This window comes from Hypanus sabinus, chromosome 8, assembly GCF_030144855.1.
Source record: "Hypanus sabinus isolate sHypSab1 chromosome 8, sHypSab1.hap1, whole genome shotgun sequence".
Lineage (NCBI taxonomy): Eukaryota > Metazoa > Chordata > Chondrichthyes > Myliobatiformes > Dasyatidae > Hypanus > Hypanus sabinus.
This window is the reverse complement of record NC_082713.1, coordinates 105,461,812-105,480,342: the sequence shown is the minus strand read 5'-3', so window position 1 is coordinate 105,480,342 and position 18,531 is coordinate 105,461,812. Positions and strand designations below refer to the sequence as shown.

At 42.9% G+C, this 18,531-nt stretch overlaps 1 protein-coding gene across 1 annotated transcript in view; it reads left to right on the top strand.

Annotated features, from left to right (window-relative positions):
- ppm1h (protein phosphatase, Mg2+/Mn2+ dependent, 1H) overlaps positions 1-18,531 on the top strand; it is a 223,091-nt gene that overhangs the window by 5,260 nt on the left and 199,300 nt on the right. The window lies entirely within an intron of this gene.

Genomic DNA, 18,531 nt, shown 5'->3' with positions numbered 1-18,531 from the left:
CGCGGAAGCAGCCTCTCATTACCAACAGCTTCCTGATTAGTATTAACTCACTTTTAATAATACTCACATTACAACAGCGTGGTTCTTGATAATCGATGCTACTTTTGGCTGGCAGTAGCATCATCATCATTATGTGCTGGGTCATGTGTCATCATCATTATGTGCCTTGTCATGATGCGGGTGATCATGGTCTCCATGCCCGTGATTGTTCTTGGAAAATTTTTCTACAGAAGTGGTTTGCCATTGCATTCTGGACAGTGTCTTTACAAGATGGATGGCCCCTGCCATTCTCAATACTCCTCAGAGATTGTCTGCCTGGTGGTAGTGGTCATGTAACCCGGAAATGGTATGTACCAGCTGCTCGTATGACCATCTGCCACCTTCTCTCATGGCTTCACAAAACCCTGATTGGGGACTAAGCAGGTGCTACAACTTGCCCAAGGGTGACCTGCAGGCTAGCAGAGGGACTGAGTTCTTGCATCTCCTTTAGTAGGGACACATCTCCACTCCGAATCCTTCCCGTGTCAGCACTTCTTATGAACATGCACGATGTTGGGTAGGGATTTCCTGTGATGAACTGGGCTATATCCATTTCTTTTTGTGAGCTTTTCCGTTCCTGTGCATTGGTGTTCCCATACCAAACCGTGATGCAACCAGTCAGGATTCTCTGCACTGTGCATCAATAGAGTTGTGTTTAAGTTTTAGATGTCATGCTGGGTCAGCGTAAAACCCTGAATAAAGGAGCTACCATGCCTTCTTTGTAATGGTGCTTGTATGCTGATCCCAGGACGGATCCTTTGAAATGGTAACATCAAGGAATTTAAAGCTATTGACCCTCTCCATCTCCAATTCCTTGATGAGGACTGGCTCATGGATCTCCGGTTTCCTCCTCCTGTAGTTAATAATAAGCTGCTTGGTCTTGCTGGTCTTGAGTAGGAGGTTGCTTTCGTGGCACCATTGAACCTGATTTCCAATTTGCCTCCCAGATGTCACCTATTTTCCTTGTAGAGTAAAAGGCTGAGGGATGATCTCATACAGGTTTATAAAATCGTGAGGGTGTTAATAAGGGGAATGGACACAGTCTTTACTCTGGGAGAGAGGAGTCCAAAACTTTGAAGACATAGTTTTAAGGTGGGGGGTGGGGGAGAAAGACTTGCAAAGGACATAAGGTGATTTTTTTTTCCACATAGTGACTGGTGAGTATATGGAACAAACTGCTAGATAATGTGGCCAAGGTGGGAATAATAATAATGTTTAAAATGCATTTAAATGTTTAGAAGGAAATGGGCCAAGTGCAGGCAAAAGAAGCTAGATTGGACAAGAGAACTTTGGAATGGATGTCTGGGCCAAAGGGTCTGTTTCTGTACTGTGTAACTCTTTAATTATGTTTCCAAATTAAGTAATTGCTTTCTCAGTACAATGCTGTTCTTTGAATTTAGCTAGACAGCTTTCATCCGATTGAAAGGCCTAGGTAGAGTGGAATTGGAGAGATTGTTTCCAATAGTGGAGGAGTCAAGGACCAGAGAGACAGTCTCAGAATACAAGAATGTTCCTTTAGAACAGATGAGGAATTTAAAGCAGAGGTTGATAAGAGAGCTTCACCAGGTTGATTCCAGAGATGAGGGGGTTAGACTATGAGGGGAGATGGAGTTGCCTGGGACTGTACTCGCTGGAATTCAGAAGAATGAGAGATCTTACAGAAACATGTAAATTTATGAAAGGGATAGATAAGATAGGGGCAGGAAAGTTGTTTCCACTGGTAGGTGAGACTAGAACTAGGGGACCTTGCCTCAAGATTCAGGAGAGTAGATTTAGGACGGGGATGAGGAACTGCTTTTCTCAGAGTAGTGAATCTGTGGAATTCTCTGCTCAATGAAGCAGTGGAGGCTACTTCAGTAGATATATTTAAGACAAAGTTTGATAAATTTTTTCATAGTAGGGGAGTTGAGGGTTTTGGGGAAAAGGCAGATAGGTGGAGATGAGTCCATAGTCAGATCAGCCAAGATCTTATTGAATGATGGAGCAAGCTTGATGGGCCAGATGGAGCAGATCTCCTGCTCCTGTTTCTTATGTAACTTATGGACAAAACTGCAGGGATTCTTTGTCCTTCCACACTTCCCAATCTCCTCCCAAACCTTTGTTCATTCTCGTTCTCATGCTGCTGCTTCTAAAGTGCATACCTCACACTTCTGCTCCTATTTCTTGTGTTATGTTCTTATTAAGGGTTACGGGGTAAAGGCAGGAAAATGGGGTTATGGGGGAATAATGAACAGTCGTGATGGAATGGTGGAACAGACTTGATGAGTAAATGGCCCAAGTTCCACTGCTATGTCTTGCCAACATCCACAATGAGAGTCAGCACTGTGATTATCTTGTAGGCTACAGTAGTGCTAGTTGGCCCTAGTGAGGCTGTGACATCTCTGCAATTGGTTAATTAGGACTTAATAACCACATAGCAAGTTCATTAAAGGCAGATGAATACTGGACTCTGTGACAAGGTGGCTGATGCTCAGTCCCAATCACATGACACAGGAACTCTTATAGACTCGTACAACATGGAGACATGCACTCCATACCACTGTACATGCTAACCTTGAAGCATTTATTTACCCCACTCAGCTTTGCACAACAGGTGATTTAAAGTGGCCGTTTAAACCCTTGTCCTGCACTGTTTAGAGGAGGTCACTGAGAGAGGATGCAGGTTCCACACAGGCAGTATCACATGTCAGGATCAAACCCAAGTGCAGCAGCTCTGTCAGCTTGAGGGAAATACCAGAATTATTTCAGAAATATTGGCCTTCAATAATCAAGGTTTGAGTACAGAAGATGGGACGAAATGCTGAAGTTATATAAGACATTGGTGAGGCCTAATTCAGAGTTTTTGTGTAGTTTTAGTCCCCTACCTACTGGATAGATGTAAATAAGGTTGACAGTACAGAGATAATTGACAAGGATGCTGCTGGGTTTGAAGGATCTGGGTTGTATGGAATGATTAAATAGATTAAGACTTTATTCCTTGGAACGTAGATTGAGAGGGGATTTGATGGAGGAATACAAAATTGAGAGATATAGATAGGGTGAATGCAACAGGCTTTTTTCCACTGAGGTTGGGTGGGAATGCAACTGAAGGACATGGGTTAAGAGTGAGTTTGAAAGTGTGGAACAAGCTGCCAGTACAAGTGGTGCATGTGAGCTCAATTCCAATGTTTCAGCAAAGTTTGGATGGGTACATGAATGGTTGGGTTTGAAGGGCTACAGTGGATGGGAGTAGGCAGTTTAAATGGTTCAACACTGGCTAGATGGGCTGAAGGGCCTGTTTCTGGGCTGTACTTTTCAATGACTCTAAATATTGGTGCAGCAACAGGCAGAGTTGAAAAGTAAGTAACAATATTAAATAAGATGAAACAGGTACAAGCAAAGTGCTTTAAAGATTGCAGTCTTCAAAGTGTTGAGGCTCACCAGTTGAGAACTGTTGGATGGAAGTTGCAGGGGTACTGTTCACAGTTGTCTAACTTTGCAATACTGGAGAATTGCAAATAATGCAGCACGTCTTAAACTAGAAGGGATCTTCTTGACAACTCAAGGCAAGTGCCTGATAGTGAATTTCTCCCCCTACCCCTTCACTCTTTTTTCCATTCTGTCTCCCCTCTTACCCCTTTTTTCCTCACCTGCTCCACCTCCTTTCCTTTCTCTATCACTCTATCAGATACCATCAGCCCTTTATCTCTTCTACCTGTTATCTCCTATCTTCTCACTTCATCTTACCCCCGCACACTTTACCCCACCTACCCAACTTTTCCCTTCAGTCAATCTCACCATCACCTGCCACCTTTCTTCTGCTTCCCTCCCTCCCCCAACCACCTTATTCTAATTTCTGCCCCCCTTCCTTCCCATTCCTGATGAAGGGTCTCGACCAAAGACGTCCCCTCCATAGATGTCTCCTGATATGTTGTTCTTCCAACATTTTGTGGATGTTGCCCTGGATTTCTGGCATCTGCTGAAGCTCTTGTATTTAAAATCAGCATGAATTTGTTAGAGGAAAATTAGGCTTTGACTAGGAGGGTTGATGAATGAGTTTCAATTGATGCGTCAATACGTATTTAAAAGCATACCGATAATTTAGTCATCAGGCAGAAAGCCAGTGCATTAGAGAAGACGTGAAGAATTTTTCTTTAATTATGCACTATGTTATGATTTGGAAGGCACTGCTTAAAAGGTCAGTACAACCTTGAAAAGGGAAAGTGCAAATGAATAGATGGCCAGACTGTGAAAAGTATCATTGGACTTTCATCAATGAGTCTACATGAGCAGATCAGGCTGAGTGTCCTCTTCTCCCCCCCCCCCCCCACCTTACTATAATCACTCCATGGATCCAGAATGCTGCAGACTGTCCAATAGAGTTGGGGGGGGGGGGTGTAGCATTACCCCTTTTACTTCAATTTTTTTCTAGAGCAGAATCGGGGTTATTCTCACTGTCTTGGCTGACATGAAATGCACTGTTTTGTGGCAGCAGTTACAGTGCAAAGACAAAAATTTAGTGTGTGTGTGTGTTTATTTATTTATTTGAGCGTTGGCTTTTGGGCTCCTATACCTCCTCCCCAGTGGTAGTAACATGAAGTTCTGTGGTGGATCATTACTGATGAACGCTTCCTTCTCGAGGCACCTCATCTCAAAGATGCCCTTGATGCTGGAAAGGGTGTATCCGTGGAGCTGGCTGTCCGTAGTGGCCTCATACAGTCCCGTGATGCTCTGTAGAAATTTGCAAGATTTGCAAGAATCTTCTCAAACTCCTAATGAAATGGAGCATTCGTGCCTGGTCTGAGGTTGTGGTAAAATAGGATGAAGTATTAAACCGTGCAACATCTATAAACCCCTAGGTTTTAGTCCCAATTTTGGCCTTTGATTACAAAAGTTTACATTCACATTCTGGTGTGACAGAATAAGACAAGGATCCCCAACCTGGGCTTGATGGGCTCCTTGTTTAATGATTTTGATCCGTGGTTGGGAACCCCTGCCAAAAGATCTAGGAGCAGAATTAGGCTATTCATCCCATCGAGTCTGCTTCGTTATTCAGTCATGCCTGAATATTTTTGCAGCCCCTTTCTTCTGCCTTCTCCATGTGACCCTTAACCCCTTATCAACTAAAAGCTTATCAATCTCTGCCTTAAATACAGCCAATGACTTGGAATCCACAGCCCTCTGTGGCAATGAATTCACCCTTTGGCTGAAGAAATCCCTTCTTATCTCTGTTCTAAAGGGACAATGTTAATTCTGAGATTCTGCCTTGCATCTTAGGCTTTCCCACTAACAGAAACTTCCTCTCTGCGTCCATTCTTCAGGCCTTTAATATCCAACAAGTGTCACTCCTTTGTCTTTCTGAACTCCATCGAATACTGGCTCAGAGGCATCAAATGCTCTTCCATTCCAGGATCGTTCTTGTGAATCTCCTCTGGACCTTCTCCAGGGCTAGGGCATCTTTCCTTGGATAGGGGGCTGAGAATTGCCCACAGCTGAAGGAGTGTTGCTCATGCTTCAGACAACTCCTGAAGTGCTCGTTCAGTCATTTGGGCAACATGGCAACAATTAATGCATCATTTTACAGTGCCAGCTGTAAGATTGGGGTTCGATTCCTACCATTGTCCTTAAGGAGGTCGTACAATCTCCTTGTGACTGTGTGTGAGTTTCATTTGGGTGCTCAACTTTCCACCTACAATCCAATGACATGCATTATTTTGTTTGTTTATTGAGATACAGGGCGGAATAAAGTCTTTCCATCCCTTCGAGATGCACTGTCCCGCAATAATGATTTAACAACTCTACTGACGGGACAATTTACCTACCAACCAAATGAGTTTGGACTGAGGGAGGAAACCCATACACTCAGGGGAAGAATTTAGAGACTCCTTGCAGACAGCGGCAGGTATTGAACCCGGGTCTCCAGTACTGTAAAGTGTTATGCTAACCACTATGCTACCCGGTTGGAATTGGTGAGTTGTGGGGATGCTATCTTTGTGCTGCCACTCGCGGGTTACCCAGCACAATCCTCATTGATTTGATTTGACACAAGCAATGCATTTCACTGTATGTTTCGATGTATATGTGACAAAGTTCATTTATAAATTATTTTTTTTAAAAAGATAATCATTTGAAAATGATCTGATATTGCAGGAGCTGGGAAAAGGGTTTCTTTTAATATTAATTCCCCCAAATATCACCAATTGTAAAAACACTTAATGTGGATATTGGTATGCTGTTTTTAGTTTAATTTTGTGTTACATTTGGCTACCAACAAAACTTCTGAAGTAACTAATTGGCTGTGAGGAAGTCTGAGAGAACCTGTCCTCGGCTGTTGGATAATGTGCCCAGGTATGTCACTGAGAGACAGATCTTCCACAGCAGTGTGGTCTCGTGACCACCCTACCTGAAACCTTTATTGTGTCTCTGAGAAAGAGAATGGACTATTTCCTGAGATGGTCAGCCAACGTATCTGGTCTTCCCAATGTGGAGGACTGTACAATGTGAAGGAAGAGTGAATTACAGTGAGAGAAGGAAAACCCTTGAGTTCAAAACCCTATGTCACAGTTTGCTGATTTAAATTTAGTTAGGAATAAAAATGCATCCTATTTAAGTCCCTGGGATTGATTTATTAGGATCTTTGGACTGGATAAAATATTCCACCCACCACCACCTTCCCTTTTTTCTCTTTGTCAGATATAATGATGAGTCCCAGACCTGGAACATCAATTTTTCTCCTTCCACAGATGCTGCATGACGAAACATTCTTAAAAATATATTTCCTGAATCTGCAGTTTTTAAAAATAGAAGTAATGTTTTACTTTTTTTCTGGTCTGGCTCATACATAACTCCAGTCTGCATTATCAAAGTGCAGAAGAGATTTGCCAGAATGTTGCCTGGATTAGAGAGCATGTCTTATGAGGATAGCTTGAGTGAGCTAGGGCATTTTTTTCTTTGGAGTAAAGAGGATGAGAGGCAACTTGATAGAGGGGCATAGATCAGAGGCATAAATTGAGTGGGAATTCCTATGGTGGAAAAACTAATATGAGGAGTCACTATTTTAACCTGATTGAAAGAAAGTTTAGAGGGTGGGGAAGATGTCTGAGGTAATTTTTTTTAAGAGTACTGTGTGGAACGTGCTGCTAGGGCTGGTGTAGAGGCAGATCCATTAGGAACATTTAAGAGTCTTAAATTGGCAATTGAATAATAGAAAAATGGAAAGCTGTGTAGGAGGGAATGGTTAGATTGATCTTGGAGTTCTTTAAATGATCGGTAAGTAAGTTAAGTTTGCAATAATTTAAAGAATGGGCAAGCATTTTTGTGTGTTGCTCAAGATTTACAGCATCTTCAGAAATTCTTGCCTATCTGTCACCCCTCGTAATCTGTTATACTTCCATCAGGTTTTGGGAGTTTTGCTTTTGTCTTCTCCAGATCTCCTGAGTCATAGAACTGCTTCCTTTGGCAGTAACATTGCTAATGTACCTCCAGTGGTTTGTAGATTTGCATTCAAATAGTCCAGTTCAGCCTGTTCCCACTCAACGGAATTTACATTTGTTCAGTGGTGCTGGGGGCAACCACGAGGTCACTATGCTTCTGCTGCCAAACTAGCATGACCCCAACTCTTCATCCTAACCCATGTGTCTTTCCATTGTCGGAAGAAACTGGAGCGCCTGGAGGAAATCTGCATGGGCTCAGGGAGAAAGTATAAATTCTTTGCAGGCAATCCCCTATCTTCAGATTGCTGACCCTGTGAAGCAATTGTGGTACCTGCTACACTATTATGCCACTGTGTTGTGCACAACAGGTGATTTTTTTTTAAACAAAGTGACTAATATACTGGTGGACAAACTGTACCTAAATTTGGTGTCTCTGCATAATTCTCAAATAACCTATAATTATAAAATAATCTGTCCAGTTTGGTATACATTCAACAAACTTACAAAATTTACTATTGATCCTGCTTCCATACTTGTTTCAAATTAGAGTGAGTGTGTGTGTGTCAAGAGGGCACAACTTCAGGATTGAAGGACGTCCATTTAGAACTGAGATGCGGAGAAATTACTTTAGTCAGAGGGTGATAAATCTGTGGGATTTGTTGCCACGAGCAGCTGTGCAGGCCAAGTCATTGGGTGTATTTAAGGCAGAGATAGATAGGTTCTTGATTAGCCAGGGCATCAAAGGGTATGGGGAGAAGGCAGTGGAGTGGGGATGACTGGAATAATTAGATCAGCCCATGATTGAATGGCAGAGCAGACTCAATGAGCCGAATAGCCTACTTCTGCTCCTATATCTTATTGTGTGTGTGTGTGTGTGTGTTACCTATGTTATTAATTATCTAAAGTCTTTACTCTCTGATAGCTAATGCCCTTTTCACCACTAAAATGCTTCACAATTTTGTGTCCCTCAGTCAAATCTTCCCAAAGAAAGCAATCTCAATTCTCTAGACTCTATGTGGTGCCAAGAAAACTCTCCAACCACACAGTCATAATATTTATCTAAAATGTGTTTCAGTTGAACATAACGTTTTAGCTCACTGTTTGCTCATTGGCTTTTTGGTCTATACATGGAGCAGAGGTATCATTATGAATTTTAAAGACTTAATGTATTGTATGATCCTCTTATTTGTGGACAATGAGTGATTTACTTTTGTTTACAAGAGATGACTAAAAGAACTTGTGGACAAACTTTAAATTTGTTATCTGTGCACAATCTTCAAGGTAATTTTTAATTATAAAATTGAGAGCTGTGGATTGTTGGAGTCTTTTTGCAGAGTAGAAATATTAAATACAGTACTAGATGGTGTAGCTTTAAGGTGACAAGGGAAGTTTAAACAGGATGTGCAGAGCAAGCTTTTTTTTTACATGGGATTGCAGGTGCCTGGAGCATGCTGCCCAGGGTGGTGCTGGAAGTAGATACTGGGATTTATGATAATCCTGCTCCTTGCTTTCATGTATGGCTGAGCTACTAAGCCTGACACAACTGCTTCTACTGACAGGAAAAAAGGGCAAAGGCAGGTTACTGATGCCTTAAAACCAGTCAATTTGGACGGATATGTCTCATCAGCTGTGGTTGGCCGTACATCTGGGAGAAGGAAAATTCTGATCGCAAACCTCAGCTGCCTTGCAGCTGTACCCACTCATGGGGGAGGCTCTGGGAGTAAATCCGGAGCTGGAGTCCCCAAGGCTGAGTTCAACGCTAACTAGCAACTCCTGCAATGCTGCTGGTGCCAAACTCTATCGGTCTCTGCCATTCCTGCTGCGTGGAAAAGGACACCCTGCTACAGATTGTTCTCTATATTGCACAGCCGTGGCTTGCATATGATGTAGACAGCTGAGATGCAACATCCATGGTCAACCCCAACCAACAGAGGGACTCGAGACAGGTATATGAACATCAAGAGAATGGAGGGATATGGGTCTTATGCAAGCTGATGGGATTAGCTTAAGGGTCAGTACTGATGTCGTGAGCCTAATGGCCTGGTCCTGGTTCTGTTTGTAATTTAGATTCAATGTCAGAATATTACAGCACAGAAACAAGCCTTTTAGCCCATGTAGTCCTTGTCAACCTGGTTGATCTTCGTACAAATGCTTTTGGGTGTAAAGGAACCTATTTAAAACTAAGGTGAAGTGAGTTATGGTAGTACTAACAGCATTCCGGAGATCAGAAAACTGTCTCCGACACAATCACTGACTCCATAAACTCTGGAGAGCTCCCATCCATTGCCACCAAACTCATAGTTCCCTTACCATGCACCTCCTTCCCAAGATCCACAAATGTGACCACCTGGGTAGGCCCATTGTCACTGCCTGCTCCTGCCCCACTGAACTTGTGTCTTCATGCTAAGACTCCATTCTATCCCTCTTTGTTCAGTCCCTTCCCACCTACCTCCACGACATTTACCAATCTCCTCACTAACTTTCAGTTCCCTGGCTCAAACCACCTCATTTTCACCATGGATGTCCTGTCCCTATTCACTCTATCCACTTAAAGGAGGCCTTAAAGCTCTATGCTTCTTCCTTAATAAAACGACCAGTTCCTTCCACCTTCAGCACCCTCTATCTGGTAGAGCTGGTCCTTACCCTCAACAACTTTTCCTTTGGCTCCTCCCACTTTCTCCAGACTCAAGGGTAACCATGGGCCCCAGCTATCCCTGCCTTTTAGCTACATAAAACAGTCCATTTTCCAGGCCTTCCCCAATAATACTCCTCAATTCTTCCTCTGCTGTATTGGTGCTGCTTCTTGCACTCATGCTGAGCTTGTTAATTTCATCAACTGTGCTTCCACCATTCACACTGCCCTTAAATTCATTTGGTCCATTTCGACACCTCCTTCCCTTTTCTTGATCGCTCTGCCTCCATCTCTGGAGATGATCTGTCAATTAACACTTTATAAACCTTCTGATTCCCATAGTTATCTGGACTATTCCTTTCCAGGGCATCAGAGATGTTCTCTGGGAACCAGGACATGGTTTCCCTTCCTCCACCATTGATGCCTCCCTCACTCACATCCCCTGACATCCACGCTCACCCCATCTTCTCGTCTCCTTACAGTGATTGCTCCTCTTGTCCTTGCCTACCACCCCATGAACCTCCACATCCAACTCCTCATTCTCTGCAACTTTGACCATCTCCAAAGGGATCCTACCACATCTTTACCTCCCTCTCCCCTCCACTTTCTGTAGGAATCATTCCCTTTGTGATTCCCTTGACAATTCCTCTCTCCCCCCCCAGCATTTATCCCATCAAATGGAAAAAGTGCTACACCTGTCCATTCACCTCCACTCAGGGCCCCAAACAGTCCTTCTAGGTGTGTGGACACTTCACCTGTGAACCTGCTGGGGTTGTCTGTTGTGTCCAGTGCACCTGATGCGGCTTCCTCTATGTTGGTGAGACCTGTCGTAAATTGGGGGATCACTTTGTTGAACGCCTCTGCTCCATCTGCCAAAAGCAGAACTTTCTGGTGACCAAACATTCTAATTCTGATTTCCGTTCCGACATGTCGGTCTATGACCGCTACTTGTGCCATGAGGCAGCACTTGGGTGTATTCCTTCTGGGTAGCTTCCAACCTGATTACATGAATTTTGATTTCTCTGTCCAGTAATTTATTTCACTCCCCCTCACTCTTGTGTTCCCCACTCTGCCTCTTCTCACTTGCCTATCACCTCCCCCAGGTCTTTCCGCCCCCCCCCCCCACCACCACCACCACCACTTCCCTTTCTCTCAGGGTCCACTATCAGATTCCTTCCTCTCCAGCTCTATATTTCTTAACCACCTGGCATCACCTATCACTTCCCAGCTATCCTTCTTCCCCTTCCAACCCCCTCCCCAACCTATTATTACTGGGGTCTTCCTTTTCAGTCCTGAAGAAGGGTCGCAGCCCGAAATGTTGACTGTTTATTCACTTCTGTAGAATAGTTAGATGCCACCTGACTGGCTGAATCCCTCCAGCACTTTGTGTGTGTGTGTGTGTGTGTTACTAATATTTTATTGCCAGATCAGAGGGAGGAATAAATAAAAGCTCTCTGGATTCACAATAGAGCATGCAGTCTGTTTACTTTTCGGGTGGCAGGGTGGAGATGTGTCTCTACCAAAGGAGTGGTAAGGTGCTCCTTCCCTCCGCTAGCCTGCAGGTCACCCTTGGGCGAGATGTGTTAGCTGCTTAGCAGCACCCCACCCGATCAGGGTCACCTGAAGCTTTGGGACCAGGTGGTGGACGGTTGTACGAGCTGCTAGTGCACATCGCAAGTCCTGGTTATACCATCTCTGACGCCAGGCAGACAATCTGTGAAGAGTATCATTAATAGCTGGGTATCGTCTTGTAAAGACACTGCCCAGAAGAATGGCAAACTGCTTTTGTAGGAAAAAATTGCCAAGAACAATCATGGTCATGGAAAGACCGCGATTGCCCACGACGTGCGACACAGCACATAACGAATGAATGACCTGGAGTTGATCAAAAGTAATGCTTTTTTGTAAATAGAACTTAGGAATAGGTTTTGATTTTTGGATATTAACTCCAGTACTAAACTTGGAAATTCTAAACGGGCAGTTTGCATGAAGTAATGGGGTAGGAAAGAGTTAAATTGCTTTTCGAGTAGGTTAAAAGATTGATAAGCATCATGGACTAAAGGCCTTGTGCTTTTCCGTGTTCTAAAATTTGCACCATTATGGAATTTAGTACATAAATTTTCAGTAATAAGCATTATCAGTGAGGTAAAAATGAACTATCATCATAATGTTTTACAGGCTGGATCATGGACGTTTAAGCCATCATGTCTCTGCTGAGTAGTATCTTTCCAAAGCCCTGTGTTTTCCGACTCTTAGTCTTTCTAGTACATAATGTGAAGAATCAAACATCGATATTCCTGGAAGGTCACTCTGTAATTGTCCTTTCTTGATATTAAATATAGGAAATTTCATGAATGTGCATATTCTTTCAAGTGAAGAACACAGCCAGAAGTCACTCTGCCACCAGTGAACTGATACTTACTGTGTCACCACTGTTGTGATTTTGGAAAAGACAGTAATGCATCATGTGGATGTGAGGATATTGCCATTTCATTCCCCATCATGTAAATCTAATTGCACATATTTAAATCATGCTGCGTTGAGCACAGTGCTGCCCTAGTTTTGTTCTGGCTTCCATTCCAACTGTTTTCCAAAGCTCTTAATGAAATGAGAAGAGTGGATACCGATTACCCACACAATGGGGAAATATTTTAGGTGAATGTCAGTCTGCTGTTCTCAGGATAACATTACAAATGAATGCATATAAGGTGCTTGTTGTCCTTGGACCTGGTGCTGATTTAAATGCAAGGTCTGGCAGAACTAGCAGATGCTCTAGTTAATCAGATCTCAAATGCACTTTAATATAATTCGGATTTGCAGTTGGCAAAGTAAAATGTGTCAACTTGAAGATGTAGGACCAGAAGTTATAGAGACTGAAATGTTTCCTGATGTCTTAAAAAAAAGGAATCTATCGTCTCCTACAGTGAGACCTGCCTATTTAATTTCCACAGGATCCCAAAGTTAATGGAACAGGAAAGCAGATTGTTATTAATTCAATTTAGTGCCAGTATTCAACCCAGAAAACACCTTCTCAATTGCTTCCAATGGAAGATTTGCTTATATCAACATATTTGGAAGCACATGTACTTGAAACATGATCCAGTTGAATGCCTTTCACAATGTCAAGCTGCCAGAAGACATTTTGCTGTCAGTGAACTGATTAGTTATTGTGCCACCACTGTTGTGATTTGGGAGAAGTCTTGCACATCATATGGATGAGTTGCAGAAAGTTGCCAACTCAGCCAGCCCCATCATGGGTACTTGCCTCCTCAGCGTCGAGATCTTCAACAGGCGATACCTCAAAAAGGATCATCATTAAGCATCTCCCCCCATCACCCAGGACGTGCCCTCTTCTCATTGCTGCCAACAGGAGCCTGAAGGCACACACTGAGTGTTTTGTAAAACAAGTCCTCCTCTCCACTATCATATTTCTGAATGGACAATGAGCAGTACCTCACTAATTTTGCTCTTTTTGCACTAAATTTAATATTTCATATTTCTTTATGATTAAGGATTTTATGTATTGCACTGTACTGCTACATAACAACTAATTTCATGACCTGTCCCACTGATATTAAACTTGATTCTGTCACATTTCCTTCAGCTGCTGCTTGTTAGTCTGTGGCCTGACCTCCTCCTGTTGAGATCTCTGCCGCACTCTTCTACATTTGCAAGCCTTTAGATTCCCCTTTAAGGGGTTGTTAATTTAAATGTGACCTTGTGCATGGTGTTTGCAGTCCAAGTGGCCTGCTTGTATTTGCATCTTCTGCATATTTATAGAGAAGTATGCAGAACATTAATTTTATTTGTCACAGGTAGATCTAACCATACAGTGAAGTGCTTTGTAAGCGTCAATGACCAACACACTTTGTATATGTGCTAGGGGCAGCCTCGTGTTTCTGTGGCCTACATTAACGCTAACTCGCATGTTTTTGAAAACCCATGCACTCATGAGGAGAACGTACAAACTCCTTACAGGCAGTAGCAGGAATTGAACCCCAGTTGCTGGCGTGTAACAAAACCCCCAGTTTCCTTGGCTGCGTAAGTCTAAGAAAAAGACTCCGGTCCTGCCAAACTCATGAGACTGAGATGGCTCTCCTGCCCCCAAACCCCGGGTTGTGTGGATGCTGTGTAATCTGCTACCCTGTTACAAATTAGTGTCACAAAATAACAGACAGTACACTGCATACGATTAAAGGAATTATATTTATAAATCTTAACTAAAGGGTTAGTAAAGAATAATGAAAAGAAAAGGCCCCATTCTAACTAAACAGTCAAATGTACACAAGTTGGAGCTCATCTTGAACTTTTCTGTCACTCACACTCTGGGCCCTCGGTCAACGTGAAAGCTCACACCACCTTCCGAACGTCGCTCGCAATCCATCTTGAACAAACGGTCTTCCACCAGGTTGTATCCTATGACCAGTTCTCCCCAGTGCCTTTTCTCTTTCATCTGCTGAACCAATAAACCCACTCCCCCATGACCAATCTTAGTGTCCCTCGCCAAGAGAACCTCCCCGGAATTTCACCATCCTAATTGGATGGCACACATTCCTCATCACCCCTTATCTTCAACAATAACCCAAACAGGCTGACAGAACAGACTGCTCTTTCAGAACTGCTAAATGTTCTGCTAACCTATAGCATAACAGTAAAATATGAACCAGGGCATTACAGTAGTAACATTACGCTACCTTGCCATCCAAGGAATTGGAATCTTGCTCGCCTTGGAGTGGGCGCTACAGAATAACGTTGTTCCTAAATATCCAGGACAGCATTTTAAGTCCTGTTGCCCTTTGTTCTGTGAGATAAAACTTAGTAAATCAAAGTCAAAGCATCATCAATTTAATAATATGGGTACAAAAGCAAAGTACTGTGGATGTCAGAAACCTGAAATAATAAAAAGAAAGAAAAAGTACTTGGGTCAATCAGCATGTGTAGTGCTAGAAGCAGAGTTAATTTTTCAGCTCACCTTTTTGTCACATTCTGTTGCAATGTCCGTGTGAGGGATTCTACATTGAAGTGTTAAATGGTGGCACATAGCAACAGTGATCTGTAGTCAGGGTTCAATTCCTGCTGCTGCCTGTAAGGAGTTTGTATGTTCTCCCTGTGGCTGTGTGGCTGTTCTCCAGCTGTTCCGCTTTGCTCCCAAGTTCCAAAGACCGATGGGTTAGGGTTAGTAAGTTGTGGCTGGAAGCATGGTGACACTTGTGGGCAGCCCCTAGCATGTTAGAACTGTGGTTGTTGACACATTTCACTGTATGTTACACTGTCTGAATGTACATGTGACAAATATAGCTCATTTTTATCATTTCACAAGGCAGCTGTGTAACAAAAATCCATTGTTTCAAGGAAAATGCTCCACTTTGAAATGAACCCAATAACCAATTGGTAAGAATATTTTGAGATAACAAGTCATCAGCAGAATTTTTTTTGTACTACATAATATGCAAAGTATACTTAACCTCCTTCAATGTGCTGATAGTATTTCTATTTAATATTAGATGCAATTTTATGTTTGAAGTTTCCAGCATGTAACTCATAAACACAAGAAATTCTGTGGATGCCAGAAATCTTCAGTTCAGTTTCTTATAAAGAACATGTATGTGACCATATACAACCCTGAGATTCATTTTCTTGCAGGCATACTCAATAAATCTAATAGCCATAATAGAACCACACCCAGCAGGACAGTCAACCAACCAATGTGCTGCAGCCAGCAAGCTGTGCAAGTACAAAAGGAAAAAAAAACTGAGTATTGAGAACATGAGATGACGAATCCTTGGAAGTGAGTCTGTGTGTTGTGGGAACCTCATCAGTGGTGGGGTGAGGGCAGTTATCCCCTCTGGTTCAAGAGCTTGATGGTTGAGGGGTAATGACTGCTCCTGAACAACACACTAGATACCAGGGGAGCTCGGCAAGCCAGACAGCATCTATGGAGAGGAAGAAACACTGCCGACACAATGTCCATATCCTTCCATTCCCTGCACACTCAGATACCTATGTAAGAGCTTCATGAGCACCTCTATTGTACTTGCTTGTACTATTCCCAAGGCAGCACACTCCAGATACCCACCATTGTCCATGTTTAAAACAAACACTACTTGCCCCACATCTCTCCTTTGAACTTGTTCCTTCACAGATTAAATGCATGCCTTGGAGGAAAAATTATACTGACTATATACGCTCTGCTTGCCTCTTGTAATCTTCAGTCTTCCCTCAGCCTCCACTGCTCCACAGAAAACAATCCAAGTTTGTTCAGTCTCTCCTTGTAGCATGTACTCTCTAATCCAGGCAACATCCTGGTAAATCTCCTCTATACCCTCTCCAAAGCTTCAGCATTCTTCCTATAAGGGGATGACCAGAATTAATTTCAATCCTCTAGATGTGGTTCAACTAGGGTTTTATAAAGCTGCAACATAACATGCTGACTCTTGAACTAATAAAGGATGCGTGCCATTTGTCTTTGCCACTCTATCAACCTGTGCAGCTACTTTCTGGGACTTGCACTTCAGTATCCCTTTGTATATCAATGCTGTTAAGGGTCTTGTCATTCAGTATTGTGACAGTTTATATTTGATCTCCTAAAGTGCAACAGTTTGCATTTGGCTGGTTTAAACTCCATCTGCCATTTCTTTGTCCTTGTCTGCAAATGATCTATATCCCACTGTATCCTATGCCAGTGTCTTACTCTATCCACACCACCAATCTTGGTGAGTCTACAAACTTACTGACTCATCTACATTTTCATCCAGCTCATCTACATATGCCACCAACAGCCAAAATCCCAATCTGGATCCCTGTAAAACACCAATAGTCACAGCCCTCGAGCCAGAAGTTCATGTTTGTCATTCAACCCTACACCTGTTTACCGTGAAACAAGACTGTTCCTCCAGACCAAGGTGCACAACACAGTACGTATAACTCACACACAAATGAACAAGTAATAAGGTGCATTTACAATACAACTTTAAAAGTAAACCATATTGATGCTTCATATGTGATGAGTCCTGGGTGGTAGCAAGGCATGTAGATGTCTTGCAGCCTGGGATGGTGGTGGGGAGAAGCTATTTCCCCTCCTAATATTTCTTGTCCTAGTGCAATGGTATCTCCTCTCTGATGGTTAAGGCGTTGATGAGATTGTCAGATGGATGGGAGGGATCATTGACAATGCCAAGGGCCCTGTGGATGCAGCGTTCCAGACACTGCCATGCTTTCTTGACCAAAGAGTTGGTGTTAAGGGACCACGTAAGATCTGGGAGTGCATGTAATGGATGAAACTTGGTTCTCCCAACTCTCTTCACGGAGGAGTGGGCAGTCTCCTAAAGCCCATAATCATCTCTTTGGTCTTGTCCACATCGAGACTCGAGTTGTTGTGCTCACGTCATTCTACAAGCCATTTTACCTCCTCTCTGTACACCGTCGTTGTTGTTGATGAAGCGAACCACTGTTGCGCCATCAGCAAACTTGATGGACTTGGTCCCATTGGCCATTGTCATGTGTTTTCTATGGGCAAGTCCATTATGAATCCAGATGGCCAATTCACTATGGATTCCATACATCCTAATCTTCTGGATGAGTCTACTATGAGGGCCTTGTCAAAGGCCTGACTAAAATCCATGTAGACAACATCCACAACTGTACACTCATCAATCACCTTTAACACCTCCTTGGAAAGCTCAATCAAGTTGGTAAGGCACAACTTGCTCTGCATGAAGCCATGCTGATTGTCCCTAATTGGACTATAGTTTTCCAAATGCTCATAAATCCTGTCTCTAAAATCATCTTCAGTAACTTCCCTACAATGACGCAAGACTCACTGGTCTATAATTTCTAGTATCACCTTACTTCCCTTGAATAATGGAAAAGCATTAGATGGATGTATGTATGTATAGGCAGTCCCTGGGTTACGTACAAGTTCTGTTCCTGAGTCCGTATTTAAATCGGATTTGTACGTAAGTCGGAACAAGTACATCCGGTATTATTTAGCGTCAGTTAGTCAAGTGTTTGTCTTAGTATATAGTATGTATTTTACCTTTCTATGCATATAAAACACTTGAATGTATGTATTCCAATAATTAAACCACTGCGTTGCTTAGTAATAATTGTAGCTTTCATCGGGACAGGGCCTTTCACATGCTCCATTCTTCTCACTTTATTCTTTAAAATTGTTCCGATCGTTGACTGACTGTAGCCTAGTGCTTTTCCAATGACTGATGGCGTTTCACTTCTTTCCAAATGCTTTATTATTTCTACTTTATTTTCAATCGTGATCACTTCCCGACAATGGAACAGAAACACTGCGGGCGGCGGGTCTTCAGCTGTACTGGCTCCTGAGGTCCGCTGGGCCCTAAGGACCACAGCATTGAGTCAGGTTAAATGGGACAACTGGGGGCTGTACTGGGTTTGGGTATTTGATCCTCTACAATATTCCGCGTGGGAATTTAA